Here is a 14087-nt window from a genome sequence, read left to right on the forward strand (position 1 = left end):
TGTAAGGGAAACATCTTAGAACATCATATGGCAAGAGTCAAAAAGTAGGTTTATTGTCTTACTCTTCAGACCTGTGTCCTTTTCTTTTGGAAGCCAAGTGGATTCAATTGCACAAGCTCTATTCTAATGACCTTATCTAATTCTAATCACTTCTCAATGACCCCACCTCTAAAAACCATAGTAAAAGTTTCTACCCTTTTAGTAACCAACAATGGAGAGTAATCTCACATATGAAACTCTAGGAGGTACAAACTGTTCACTGTCACTATGTTAAGGGACTATTCTAATTCACTGTATATAATTTTTTGTGCCTGACTCATCGGATCCTCCTTGTAGATCATCATTTTCAAAAAAGAATTCACTTGACTTCTTATTTCTACAGCATATTCTCATGTAATTTTCCTAGTACCATACTGTTAAATTGAACAAATGGTTATCTTAGTGGGAACAAAATGTAAAATTCAAGCACATTGGGGGTATTTTGTAATTATCTGTAAGAATCATAAAAGGAAAGTAGGATGCTAGAGAAATATTCATATGACCACGCAACATATGTTTAACATTCATTGAATGAGTATTTTGCTGACTTCAGGTTTGTATAGGAGATTTTATATATATATATATACATATATATATATATATATGTATACACACACACACACTTATAGGTATGTGTGTACATGTGCATACCTGTGTGTTATGCACATGTGTCTATGAGGTCAAAGGTTAAAGTTAGCATCTTCTTCAGTTACTCTCTACCTTAGTTTTTATGTTCTCACTGAATCTAGATTTCATCAGTGGGCAAGGTTGACAGGCCGGAGAGCCTCAGCATTCTGCTGTGGTGTCATTTCACCCAGACTTTCTGTGGGGGTCAGGGACCCACACTCAGGTCAGCATGGTTACATAGCAAAGAGTTTACCAACAGAGCATCTTCTCAGCCCCTATTGCTGACTTTGAAGCATTGGGAAAATACCAGACAGTCTTACCTGCCTATCTCTCACTGACTTCTTTCTCTTCGCGGCTTTAGGGAAAATATGTGTTTTGGAAAAATCTGTAGGTGTTTTGAGTAGCTCACATGGTAACATCCCCAAAAGAATAATTACAGAATTCCAACCCATGATCTTTCTTTCAGAATTTTTTCTAGCCACCAGGGGATTTATTATGATTTAAAAGAATAATATATGTTCATGTAAAAATCATGAGTGGCTCCATGACCGTTTTGTTCCTTTAGTGCTTGAAATTACTTCTCTCCACTCAAAAATAATGATGTTGAATGTGTTGTCCCCCACTGGAGTGCACAATTTGCTGTGAGCCCATCCTCAAGGCTCATTAGCTCAGTAATGGTGGGAGGTAGCATTCTTGTATGTGGAACATCCTGCCCTTATATCTACAGTGATGAGTTTTGTACCACCCACTTGAAGACAGAGGAGTTGATGTCTCATATGAGGGGAATTAGAGGAATTATTCAGAAAGGGATTTGAGGTGTGTTTTTGTTTTCAAAAACTAAAGAAATGTGAAGGACAAAATGAACTGATTGGCATTTTCTTATAAATATTTCAAGGCCACATGTTGACATATTCACAGATAGATAGGTAATGCTAAGTGTCCGCCTGAATTTAGCCATTTGGCTGTAATTGAGAAGTGAGCAGATGGAGTAGTCCCACCACAGACAGAGAGGAAAAGGGGAGGGCATTCATCACCTAGGGTCTGTGATACAAAAGAGGTCACTTCATAGAACACATAAAATTCAAGTTAGACTCTGCTGTAGAACCTTAATGTACAGCATATTATAATCCTCATATTTAAAATACATCTCCAAGCTTTGTAGCAATTCACAGTGGTTTCCCACTGTGTAGACTATCCATGTCCTTACATCAAAATAATATGTAAATGACCAATGTATTCCTTCAAAATAGCTATATCAATTTGAGTGATTAAAATTATTCTATGGAAAAAAATCAGGGCCATGCCTCACCTTAAATTTAGGCTCAAATGTAGCTCTCTCACTTGACCTATGACCTTGATGTTTATTCTCAGTCTGCCAAAATAGCATGATATACACAGAATTCTTGGGTAAAACTGGAGGGAAGATGTTGCTTCTACTCTTTTTCAGCTTCTGCTCTTTTTCAGAATGCATGACTGGTTATGATGAAGAATAATAAAGTCAAGCATAATTTAGTTGTGTTGGTATGTGGTCAAACCTCTTAGTACCCCCAGTCAGATGAAAAATTACACAGTCTATTCGCCCATGCTCATTGAAAACATAGGTCCTTCTGCTCCACAAAATAACAATAAGGTATCAATAATGGAAATGCACAATTAAAAGATTTCAATGTGTTGTCACATCTTTGCTAAAAGTATCAAACCAACAGTACAATCCGTTGCCAAACACATACTGGAAACAAAAGTTAGTCACACCTCTAAGTAAAACAAACTCATTGCCATGCATAACATGAATTGGTATATAATGTTGCTTTTCCTACAACTTTTATGAAGAATTGATTTAAGTAAATATGACCCTGCACAACCTATTGAAAACCCGATGTTAATATACTAGGCCCTTTGTTCTGTGGACTTGCCATCTTTGGGTAAATGATTTATATTTTATGGTCTATTGTTATAGCTTTGGCCCCAGTTGAATGCCAATTTAAGAAAATGCTCAAAGTGCTGTCTTCTAGTCGCATGCAAACACTCCAGGAATTTGATTGTCTTCCAAAATAATCTATGCTCGTTATGCAAGTGCAATGAAAGACACTTTTTTATTCAGAACAGAAGAGATTAGATTTTCTGTAGCTTAAATTGATTAAAGAGCTCTCAGTGGTGGGATTGTTAAGGGCTTTTGTGCAAACAAGGGAGGCCGAATCATGCATTTTTATTAGTCACCCAAGAAGCCTTCAGGTTTCAGGTTGGTTCGTAAATGTGCAAACACCAAGGCTAGTCTTTAAGAACTTCACAACAGTCTTACCTGATTAGGAAGTTAGTCATTTAATGTTTTGGCAACTAAAACAATATGTTAAAAAAAAAAAAACTAACAAATTACCCTTAGAAGTAACAGGATACATCACTTTAAAAATGAGCAGCCCAAGGCTTTGTGGCGCCTTCCTTTGTTCTACTTAATCCTCCTTTGCTGTCTGTGAGTCCAATGTTTTGCAAATATCTGCATTGAATTCTAATAATACATGTTGGTGTTGATTCTCTCCTTGATGTATAAACGCTATTTCAGACATTATCAGCTTTCATGGTGTGAGAATCAGCCCGCCTTCCACAGTGGTCTCTTCATCAGTCGATATTATTCTGGTGTGAACACTGCCTTCCTCATTCCCCTTTAAAACCTGAATCGGTCTTCAGCATAGTATGTTGCCTTGTTCCGGAAGGCACGGTGAGGCTGAATTTGGGGAATGTCTTTAAAGTCCTCATGTTCTGGAATTGTTTACCCCTTCTTGTTTTAGAAGTTGCCTCAGCCGTGGTCACAGGCATCCCTTGAGGCAACTTTTCCATTTATTTTGTCCATTTAAGGGGAACATATTGAGAGTTTTGCTACTGAGAGATTAAAATAAATACATTGAGAGGAACATTCTCAAAGCTCCTGGACAGACCACTGCCTTCTCCCCTGAGCCCATTGGCATCCCTACCCTACAGGCAATAAGGATGCCAAGTCCAGTGTTTAGAAATATGCCAGAGTGTAGAAACAAGGTTAAAAAACAGCCAGAAAAATGCTTCTTTACTTGGATGCATTAAAAACTAAAAGGAAAATATGATGAAATTACTTTTTAAAAATACATTGCCCATGAAAATTGATCCACATGTGTAAGATAAAAATTTCAAGATAGTAACATATGTTTTTGAAATTCTGGAAAAATGATACTTCACAATTAATTCTTTGTAAAGAAAAATTAATCATTTGTATATTTGTTTTTTTAAAAAAAAAACTTCCTTTGTATACCAAGTTTGGATGATGAGGTATCACTTGTTAGGCATAGAAATTAAATATTTTAAGATGAAATTTTAGGCTGTGTGGAACACATGCTTGGGTTTGCTTGCATGAGGCAGGGTTTAGCCTATAGCAAAAAAAGCCAGACAGAAAGGAAGATAGGTCTCCATTTCCAATCACTAGTGATCTCCACAAAATGAAAATAGGACTTTATTATCATAAGACAAAATGATTGAACCATAAGATGAATGGAATTATAATTCTGCCCTCCTTATTAAACTTTGGCTTAACCAAGATTAATGATAATGCAGTATTAACATGTCAGTAGTTCTCAACCTGTGGGTCACAACCCCTTTAGGGACTAATTAGCCCTTTCACAGTGGTCACCTAAGACCATTAGAAAACAGATATTACAGTTATGATTAGTAATGGTAGCAAAATTTGTTATGAAGTGGCAACGAAAGTAATTTTATGGTTGGGGGTCAGCACAAGATGAGGAATTGTATCAGTTGGTTATAGCATTAGGGAGGTTGAGAACCACTGTCTTAGGTACACCAAAACCAAAACCTTCACAGCCTTTTGTTCCATGATTTAGTATACAAATTCTGCATATTGTCTTTTTTTTTTTTTTTTTTTTCTTCCTTACAGGAAAACTGAAGACTTTAATAATAACAAACCCTTCAAGGTGAAAATGAATACAGGTATGCTTTTTTATTATTTATTTTTTTATTAGTTCTTTAGCTTTGCTCTTTAAGCTGCCTGGTCCTACATTAGCATAGCACTGTATTAATTGTAAATGTAATACTGAATTTCTGGGTATATGAAGAGTTACATTGCATTATCATCTTGTCCCAATCTCATGGCCCAAAGCATAATTTTTTTTTGTTACCTGCCGTTATTTATTTTCTTCATTTGTGTGTTCATGTGGTGGGTACACATGTATACGAATGTGTGTGTGTGTGTAGACTAACCTTCAGTATTGTTCCTTTTTACGCCACCTTGATTGAGTCAGGGCCTCTCATTTGATCTGGAACTCTGTGATTAGACTAGGTTAGCTGTGCTGTGAGTCCCAGGTGTCCCCCTGTCTCTGCATCTCCAGTACTTACTGGAATTATCAAGTGCATGCCACTGTACCTAGATTTTCAAATACAAGTCCTGAGAATCAAACTGAAACTTTACTGAGCTATTCCCTCTGCCCTTTCTGATGATTGGGTGTCTGTTTTTGTTTGTAGCTATTCATTTGAAATCTCTTACTTAAAATTAGGCTCAAAGGCAAGTTGCTCTGGTGAACAGTATTTAAACTTTTCCATTTTGAGTTGTTTATGTTGACAAAGTTAGCAGACAGTTCTAAAACCTCATACAAAATGAGTTCAATTAACTCTTATTATCACAATACACATTTAACCATAAGCATATTGTTTTTAGACTTGCACACAGTATCCGTGAATATTTTAACACAAATACCTTGGAACCCTGTGTTGTGTACATTTTAAGTGTAAAATGGCTTATAGAATGCCTGGTAAATACATAAAATGTCATTTTGGTCCCACAGTAGATCTATTTGGCTTGCAATTTCACCTTTACCCTCAACGTCAACAGTCTCATATACAGGATACGTCCATGCAGTAATTAAAGAAAACAACTTTCTCACTGAAATCCTGTGACTGTTTAATAGCTCATGGCTGAACTGTTTTAGATAGCTGCCCCATAGCAGAGCAAAAAGAAAGCCAGGTCATTCTTCCCCATCAAGCTCCTTATATCAGAGTGTCTAGGAGAAGGATTAACAACAGGCTGGTGAGAGCCAGTATTTAATCCCTAGATCAAGTGTGGAGACATGAGCCAGGCCCACCTCCCTGTGGCATCCTCTTAGCTGAAACCTGCTCAAACTGGCCTCAGAGAACACTGTCAGCCAGCTCCTAAGGACAGAGCCCACATGTAGACAGACCTTTAGTGCAACAAACAAGACAAGGTGTTGGAAAAAAAACTGATGTCCTTCTCAGACAGCCAAGTAGAGGCATTTTTACCAGTGGAGTTGAGTTTGCCTCCTTCAGTCTCCTCTGCCTAATGATAGCTATCAGTTATCATTTTGCACATATATTGTAAAATGGGCTGTGATGAACCATGCTGAATGACCATAGAGTCACTCCAGCAGACTGTTTATATGAAGAAGTGGGGTTTTCTCACTATTTCAGGGGCATCACTGTTAGTATTCAGGCATCTGCACTGGCCTGTCCTTGGGGTTCTGACAGGATACACCCTCAGCTGCAGCCACTAAGAGCACCACCTGTGCACATTCACTATTTTCCCTTTTAATAGGGCCCTGCCTGCTTCCGGTCCCTCTTTCTTTCTCTTCCTCTCTGTATGTTTCCCTCTCTCTCTCCCTCTTTTCTGCTGCTGTTCCTGTCTCTGGATACCAGTCCCACACACACTTTTCCCATTTTTATGATTCTTTTCCCTAATAAAAATTAACTCTCTGCTTGAACCCTTTCCCATGGCATCTTTCTCTCAAGTATTGTTTTTCTTAAATTTCAGTAATCAGCTTTGAAGATTTAAGTTCTACACGGTTTCCATATATATATATATATGTACACACATATGGAGGGAGACAGAGCTAAAAATGCAATACTTGGTTACAATATATTCAACAGTTTATCTTCCCATTCCTATAATTACATCCTAATAACAAAATAGGCACAGAGAATTTGGAAGACTGTTTAACTCTTTGGTGTGTGAACCATGTTGCTGCTAAACAGATAAATAGAAACCTGTATAACAATCTTTCATTTATGAGGAGTGATCCTGACTCTAGATGAGCACAAATGTAGGTAAATCTAAGTTGAAACCCTTTGCTTAAGATTAATGTTACAATGTTGCAATAAAAACATACTAGTTTAAAAAATATAAATAACAGATATTTAGGTAGAAGATGGATAGGTACATGTTGCTTTCAGAAACAAATTAATGCCACTGTATTTACAGAATTAAGGAATAATTGAAACCAGAGTAACTAACAAATAAAATTGGCTCACCGTATCTATCCATTATTAATGACATATAATAATTTCTTAAAACTCTGTATACCAGGTTTGAGGCAGTAGCTCAGCTGGGCATAGTGGGTGCTGCTCAGTCATATCCCAAGCACCCAGGTAAAAAGTTGTGTATGGAACAGGCAGTTTTGGTACTGAAGTCACAGAGAGGAGGATCCTGTGGTCCCCTGGGCAGGCTAGCCAATCCTCCTGAGTGGGCTCCACCCTGTCTGTAAGATGGAGAAAGAAACAAGGATTCTCTTAACTTTGACCCCTGGCCTCCAGAAGTACCCACATGGACAGCTCACACATACATGCAAAAAAGCCTGCTTGCCAGTCACTGCAGTCTAAAAATACTTCTACATCTAGACTTCACTTTTAATCAGATACACAACAAACTATCCAAGGAGAATGAGTTTCATATCTTCGTTTTAGAACGTCTAAACTATGACCTCTCCATTCATGGCAATTATCAGTAAAAGGGGGAAAGGTAATTCACAGACTATGGTTTACCCATCTAAGTACTTTTCAGGAGTGGAAACAGCAATTGAGCAACTTTAAGCTAGGCAACCAGGCTGGAGGGTTCATGGATGACTGTGAAATCAGAACTTGGCTGCTTTAGGATGTGTCAGAGACAGCATCCTCATATTGAGTCCTTAAAAACATCTTCAAAATCAACACACAAGTACAAACAGAATATTAATTTCTAGTGGTTTGCTTGTTCTATCAATTTCACAACCTTAAGTTTTAAAGATAAGCCCTTTAATAAGTGTTAGCAAAGAGTCTCTGTTTATGTAAGCTAAAGATTCCCACATTTTTTGGTCTCACAATAGCAATGTCTAGGTATTTATTTTTCTATGTTGCTTCTAAGCCTAAATGAAATATCTAATGATTCTATTTATTAAGCACTTTGGTGCAAACAATATAATAAGCATTTATGTTTTAATGATTTAAAAGTCATTTGATAAAATAATACATTTGGATTGAAAGGAAAAATAGTAATTTGCTTTTAGTCTAACTGCATTCATTAATAGTGGTATGTGTGTGCCTGTCACACACCAAGACTTCAGACCAGGAATGAAATTGTACATAACTACACTTGTCCACTGATCCAAAATGATTTTCATAGGGCACTTGCTTTTTAACATAACAACCCTTCTTAATCTAGCTCTTAGAAATACAATGTGATCAAAATATAACCTGCTAGGCAGTGATGGCGCACACCTTTAATCCCAGAGGCAGGAGGATCTCTGAGTTCGAGACCAGCTTGATCTCCAAGAGCTAGCTCCAAACCACAGAGAAACCCTGTCTTGAATATAATATTTTAATCCAATATTTCCACTGTTAAGGTTTTTTTTATATTCTCTGACAGCCTTGTGGATTCATAAAGATGGCACAGGGCATCTCAGCACACAATTTGAAAATCCTGTGCTTAAACCATATATCTCCCTCTCATTCTGAGATGTTATCTTTTCCCCTCTGTTCATTTTTAGACACTAAAAGTTAAAAGAACCAGGAAAATGAAATCCTTTTAAAAGTGATGTCATTTTCAATACCCTTGTCTATCCAGTCCTTTCAGACCAGCCAGTAGTGACTAGGTCCGATGTCCTACATGATGTCCAATGGCATCCCATGGATCATGCACATTTTCCCAGATGCATTGTCTCCCATAAAATCTTAGCAAATTGGTGTTCTGTTGAGGGTATCTTCAGCTGTAATTTTGCACCATTTGTGTCTTTCTTTATTGGTTCCTAGCTATAGGGTTTGTTTTGTTTGTTTGTTTTAATTATTCTTTTTGCTTATTTTCATTTTGTGTTTCAACTCAGGTTTCCTGTTTAAATGGTTTCTGTGTTTAAAAAAATCAAATTTAAGTCATTTTATATTTAAAAAAGGCACACCAATTTTGTGGTCTATTGACCTCACTCTTATGATTATTACCAGTAATTTACACATGATTCTAAATCTCTATCATGTTTAATTAATAGGCTTGGTATGTGACAAGATACAGCAATTATACTTTCACAATAATATTCTCCCATTGTTGGTTATCTGATTTGTTTTTCTGTTATGTTCACCTTCAAAAAGAGAACTGAGGTTGCTTTGATGAGCAGGGAAAGATGGAAAACTATTTATTGCACATGCTATATTACCAAGGAATGTGGGCACAGTCAGAGCTCTAATCAGAAATAGAACTCTAACCTTTCAATCTTGGAGACTGGTCTTCCAAATTTAGAAGTCTCAACTTCTCATAGCATGGAAAATGACTGATGTGCTTGCACACGATTCACTTCACATTCTGATTTTCTTAGCATAGATGTGGGTTATGCCACAGCTATTATTCAAAAGGAGAAGAGGTCTCTGTTCATTTTAAAAATAAGCTCGTGCCATTGTGTACATCATTGATGCCCTTGATTTCAATTAGAGTAACTATTTCAGAACTGTGGGAAGACACGAAATTGCATAACACTGTGTGTCTCCTTATGGCTTGTGTCAGCTGAAAAAACATTACTTCAAGAATGATTAAACCAAGGTAACTCAATAAACAGAATAGATTGAATATATGTATGTATGTAGGTATGTATGTATGTATGTATGCATATATATATATATGGCACTTTAGGCTGAAATACACATAACCCCTAACTAAAAAAGCTAGCTCTGCTGTTTCTAGACTTAGTGTGCATTAAATACTAATGTTGTAAACAAAACTGGGCTCCGTATCTAGGATATCATTAAGTAAAAATGGTGAATCTTTTAAAGCACTGCTGTCTGTCTCTGAGCAGACCCCTGGTTTTTCACATTTCTTTCATTTTGTCTCTTTTAGTTTGGTAGTGAAATTTGCAGGTGTGATCCATGATTACTAATGCTTCACTGTTCATCTTTCTCGTCACCATCTGACACATCTCACTTAGAATGCATGACATTGCATGTGCTCTCTCTGTTGCCTTGGCCTCTGCTATATCATTTTTTTGCTTCCAGATAGCGGTGGGTGTGCTCGCAAACGTGCTGCCATGTCTGTTACGTTAACATCTGTGAAGAGAGTTCAAAGTTCTCCAAACCTATTGGCTGCAGGTATAACATCACTAACTCACAGTATCATACTTGAACGGCTTCACCTCACCTTGCTCTTTCCAGAAACATCTTGTTAGGATATGTTCAGTGAGTTTAAATGTCTTTCAAATACCCCACTCAATCTTATTTTTTCTAATCCCAAGAATAGCTTCTATCCTTTCTGGTTTTGTTCTAAAAATAAAAAAACCAAAGGAAACCGATACCTTGTTAAAAACAAACATTTAAAAATGCAATTAGGAGCATCAGTCACTCACCATAAATACGTAAACTGCAAGTACGTAATAATAACTAATAACTATGTTTTTGTTATCTCAAGAATTAAAGTGACGTGATACTTTGAGAATTCAGGGTTAGGAAAGAAAGACTTGATCAACATAGATCTTTATTAATATGGTTCTTCCCAAAGATTGCAAACAGAAAACAGACCTTCTTGCATCTCTCTAATACATACTTTGATCAATTTAGATTAATATGAAGTCACAGATAAAAATAATCCAGAAAGCAACTGAGGATATGGCATGCCAGCATTCACTGAAGTAGCTCTCGTTGCACTAAATGTCAGTGATGACTTACCTATACCTGTGGAAAATCAACTGGCATTCAGCCTGTCCCTAAACTCTTCATGGAATAGCAGAAACCTCCTGCTTAGTTAACTGGTTAATGTGGTTGCAATCTAGGGTTTCTTTGGGTTTATTTATAAAATTAGTTATATAGCAGGAGGAGGAAAGTGATAGAATGAGATTTAAAATTACTTAGCAATTCTGTGTTTCAGTCTTCTATAAATAGGTTTAGTAGTCAATTGGTATTGAGGATGTCCTACCAGTCTTATTAAAGAAAAACAAATTTTTGAAGGTGAGTGGGACCAGACAGGCAGCGGCAGGCGGAAAAACCGTACTCCTTACAGACTTCTACCTTCTTCCCCAACTCACATATGGATTTCAAGGTCCAAAATTAAATGTCAAATCATGAGTCTTATATTATCCTTCTTTTGGTAATGTATGTAATCTGGTCTCATTTGGGTTTAAAAAACACTCTGAATATGTTTCTCCATGCATGTATGAATATGAAAAGCTATTATAAAAGCTATAGATGTATTTATACTAAATGCATGAGATATGAGAATGATGAAAAGTAAAATAAATAAAAGGCAAGCATATTATATCATTGGAATGCCTGAACCATGAATGTCATTGCATTGCAACCAAGTAAAATCTCAGATGGGACCACCTGATGCACATGCTAGAAAATGGCTCACCATGTTAAAAATTCATATTTGTGATTACTTATAAAATGTAACCCACAAAGAGATAGCATTGGATTGAACTAGGGATTGCATATGAGAGTCAAAACTGTACTAAAAACAATTTCATACCATTCAAGTTGTTGGGGAAAGTGTTTCAGAGTCAAAATAGAAAAATAGCTGAGCCTCTGTTTCTGCCACTTGATGTCTTAGAGTTCTATGACCCCACAGTGTGGTCACTATTGTGAGGGAACAGAGGTCTTCCTTAAAGCAGATTTCTAATGGTCACTGTGCATTATTAAACCAAATTAGTTTTCTCATTGTCCTTTAACCAAATGAAATGTTGAACTCCAGGCTCCTTTAAAGACTGGGTGTAGAATCCAAAAAAGGGTCACATGAATAATTCTTCAAATTAGTTTTAATGGATTATACTCATTTATTTTTATTCTAATTTATGATCGGATATCATGAACAAGAAGCCTTTCCTCTTCTACAATTCACCCATGCTAGAGTAAACCCAGGCAACTGAGCTGATTCACATTTACTTTTCTTCCCTTGATTTGGGGGAAAAAAATCCACCTTAAATATTTTATAAAAACAAACCTTTTATTTCTCAAGTCACTAAGCATATAGACCTTAAATTGATATTCCTGAAGCATTCAGGTAGAAAACAAAGAGCCACTGAGTAGGAACAACTCATTAATGGTCCCAGGGAACATATGAAAAGAATCCAGGAGCTGGACTGCAGTGAAACTAAGGCACTCCTTCAATTCTTTCCAAGATAAAGGCTTTAGACCCATAGACCAAAACAGTGCAAATGGATTCCCCCAGATAGCCATACAGGTGGTTCTTGAATATGTAGTTCTGAGACAATTGACCATCAGCATATGGTTAGACAAATTATTTTCTATGGTTTATTTTCTACAGCTTATGAGCTAGAAGACAATGAAACACATTGTAACAACTTTCATGTTTGTTTAAACAAGGATTTTGAAGGGACAATAAGAAAATTTTAATTCCAGAGAACAATGGGGAGATATTACGGTAGCTATATCTTCCTTTTGTAAAAGTTAAAAAAAAAAAAAAGCAAGCTATTGAAACATTAGTCACGATCTAAAGTAGAGGTTAAATAGTGAGTTATAGGTAGGCTTCAAGCAGCTATAGACCTGGTGACTTCGCTGAATATTCTAAAAGCACCAGGTTCTTTTCAATCCTTTAATTCTATGTTCAGGGTTCATGTATCCACCTTGGACCACAATCACCTTAAAATTACATGGTTGCAATATTATTAAGGGTTAAAATTAGTGTTTGATATATGTTCTAGTTATAGATTATAGGTATTTTAAAAATGATAAGCCCATTGAAATTAAAAATTGCTCACAAACGTCTCATTACTACATTTAATGTACCCTGTTTTAGGATTGAGATAATGTCGGCAAAATAATGCATGTGGTTATTTGCCAAGTATTTTTACTGGAGGGTTGGTTTGTTTCCCACTCACATTAATTTCAACAATGTTTTTCTTTCAGGGCGTGATTCTCAGTCTCCAGACTCAGGTACAGAAAAAAAAAAAAAATGTGAATAACTATTGTGCTTATTCCAAGGACATTTTTTTAACATAATCATAGCCACGTCATTGACTTCATGTTCAATTTAAATTTCATGCATTGTTATGCATACTAAATTAAAATCTTACCAAGACTACTTTGATTTTAGAAAGACACAACAAAAAAAAAATGCAAGTGAACGTAGATATTTCTGTGTCCAATTTGTTTTCCCTTAATAAAAGCGTGGAGATCTTACAATGATCGAAACCCAGAGACACTGAACGGAGATGCCACATATTCCTCTCTTGCAGCAAAAGGTTTTAGAAGCGTCAGACCAAACCTGCAAGACAAAAAGTCACCAACCCAGGTAATTAAAGCTCATTGCCTGTCATGTGTGTAGTGCTTAGACCTTTGTTTTCTTGTCCTCTCGGGGACCTCCTTCTTAGTGTCGTAGCTTGAAAATGCTTCTGCCTTTTCTATATCTTTGCTTTTCATGCTAACATGTACAACATGGGGCATGACTTTTAAGCTCAAAACAGGTAGGTTTTCTTTTGTGGTTGTTGTTGATTTGGTCTTTATTCTTTGGTAAAGCTTATAAAAGTAGGCCAGCTCGTACCATAATGTTGAAGATAAATTTTCATTTTAAAGCTCTGAGGGCTGATGTTTTGGATCCTAGAGTTTTGAGAGTCAGGAATACATTATGTGTTGAATGAATACAAGTCAGACAAATGCTGACCCTTTAAGATGTTAGGAAAAACTGCATGTAAAATGGTCTGAAAACCATATGACTAAATGAACTGTGGACCTCCAAGTCTAAAAATGGGACAAGATAACGTATGTTCACTTTTAGCATAATTTCTAAAACTGTGGATGGAAGCAATATCTTTATAATGTATTCTAAATGAAAACAGCTTTTCCAACTTGGGAGAAAATATAGATGATAATACATAAAGTAACTGTTGAGTCTAGACTGCTGAAGACATAGGGTAGATGGGTTTCTTCAGGGCAGGTCTGACAATATTCCTCTCATGACTAACTTGGACTTTTTCTATTTTTCTTTCTATTTTTCCTTCAATGTCGTTTCTCTTTCTGAACACTCTTGGCTATTTAGGCACCCCTTCCACCAGACAGGAAAGAGAGCTTTTGTCTGTCCTTGATAAGCAATCAAACAAAGGGTGGTGACATTTCTGACTCATTAGTAACTAACACAGAAAGCCCATGGTATACAGAGAGCCTTCCTAACCCTAAGCCTCTCCAGGGAGCTATGCATC

The 14087-nt window shown here is 36.5% G+C and overlaps 1 pseudogene; it reads left to right on the forward strand.

Moving 5' to 3' along the window:
- Positions 1-14087, forward strand: part of LOC127220420 (sorbin and SH3 domain-containing protein 2-like) — a 159692-nt pseudogene that overhangs the window by 91348 nt on the left and 54257 nt on the right.

The sequence above is a fragment of the Phodopus roborovskii genome, unplaced genomic scaffold (assembly GCF_943737965.1).
Source record: "Phodopus roborovskii unplaced genomic scaffold, PHOROB, whole genome shotgun sequence".
Taxonomy (NCBI): Eukaryota; Metazoa; Chordata; class Mammalia; order Rodentia; family Cricetidae; genus Phodopus; species Phodopus roborovskii.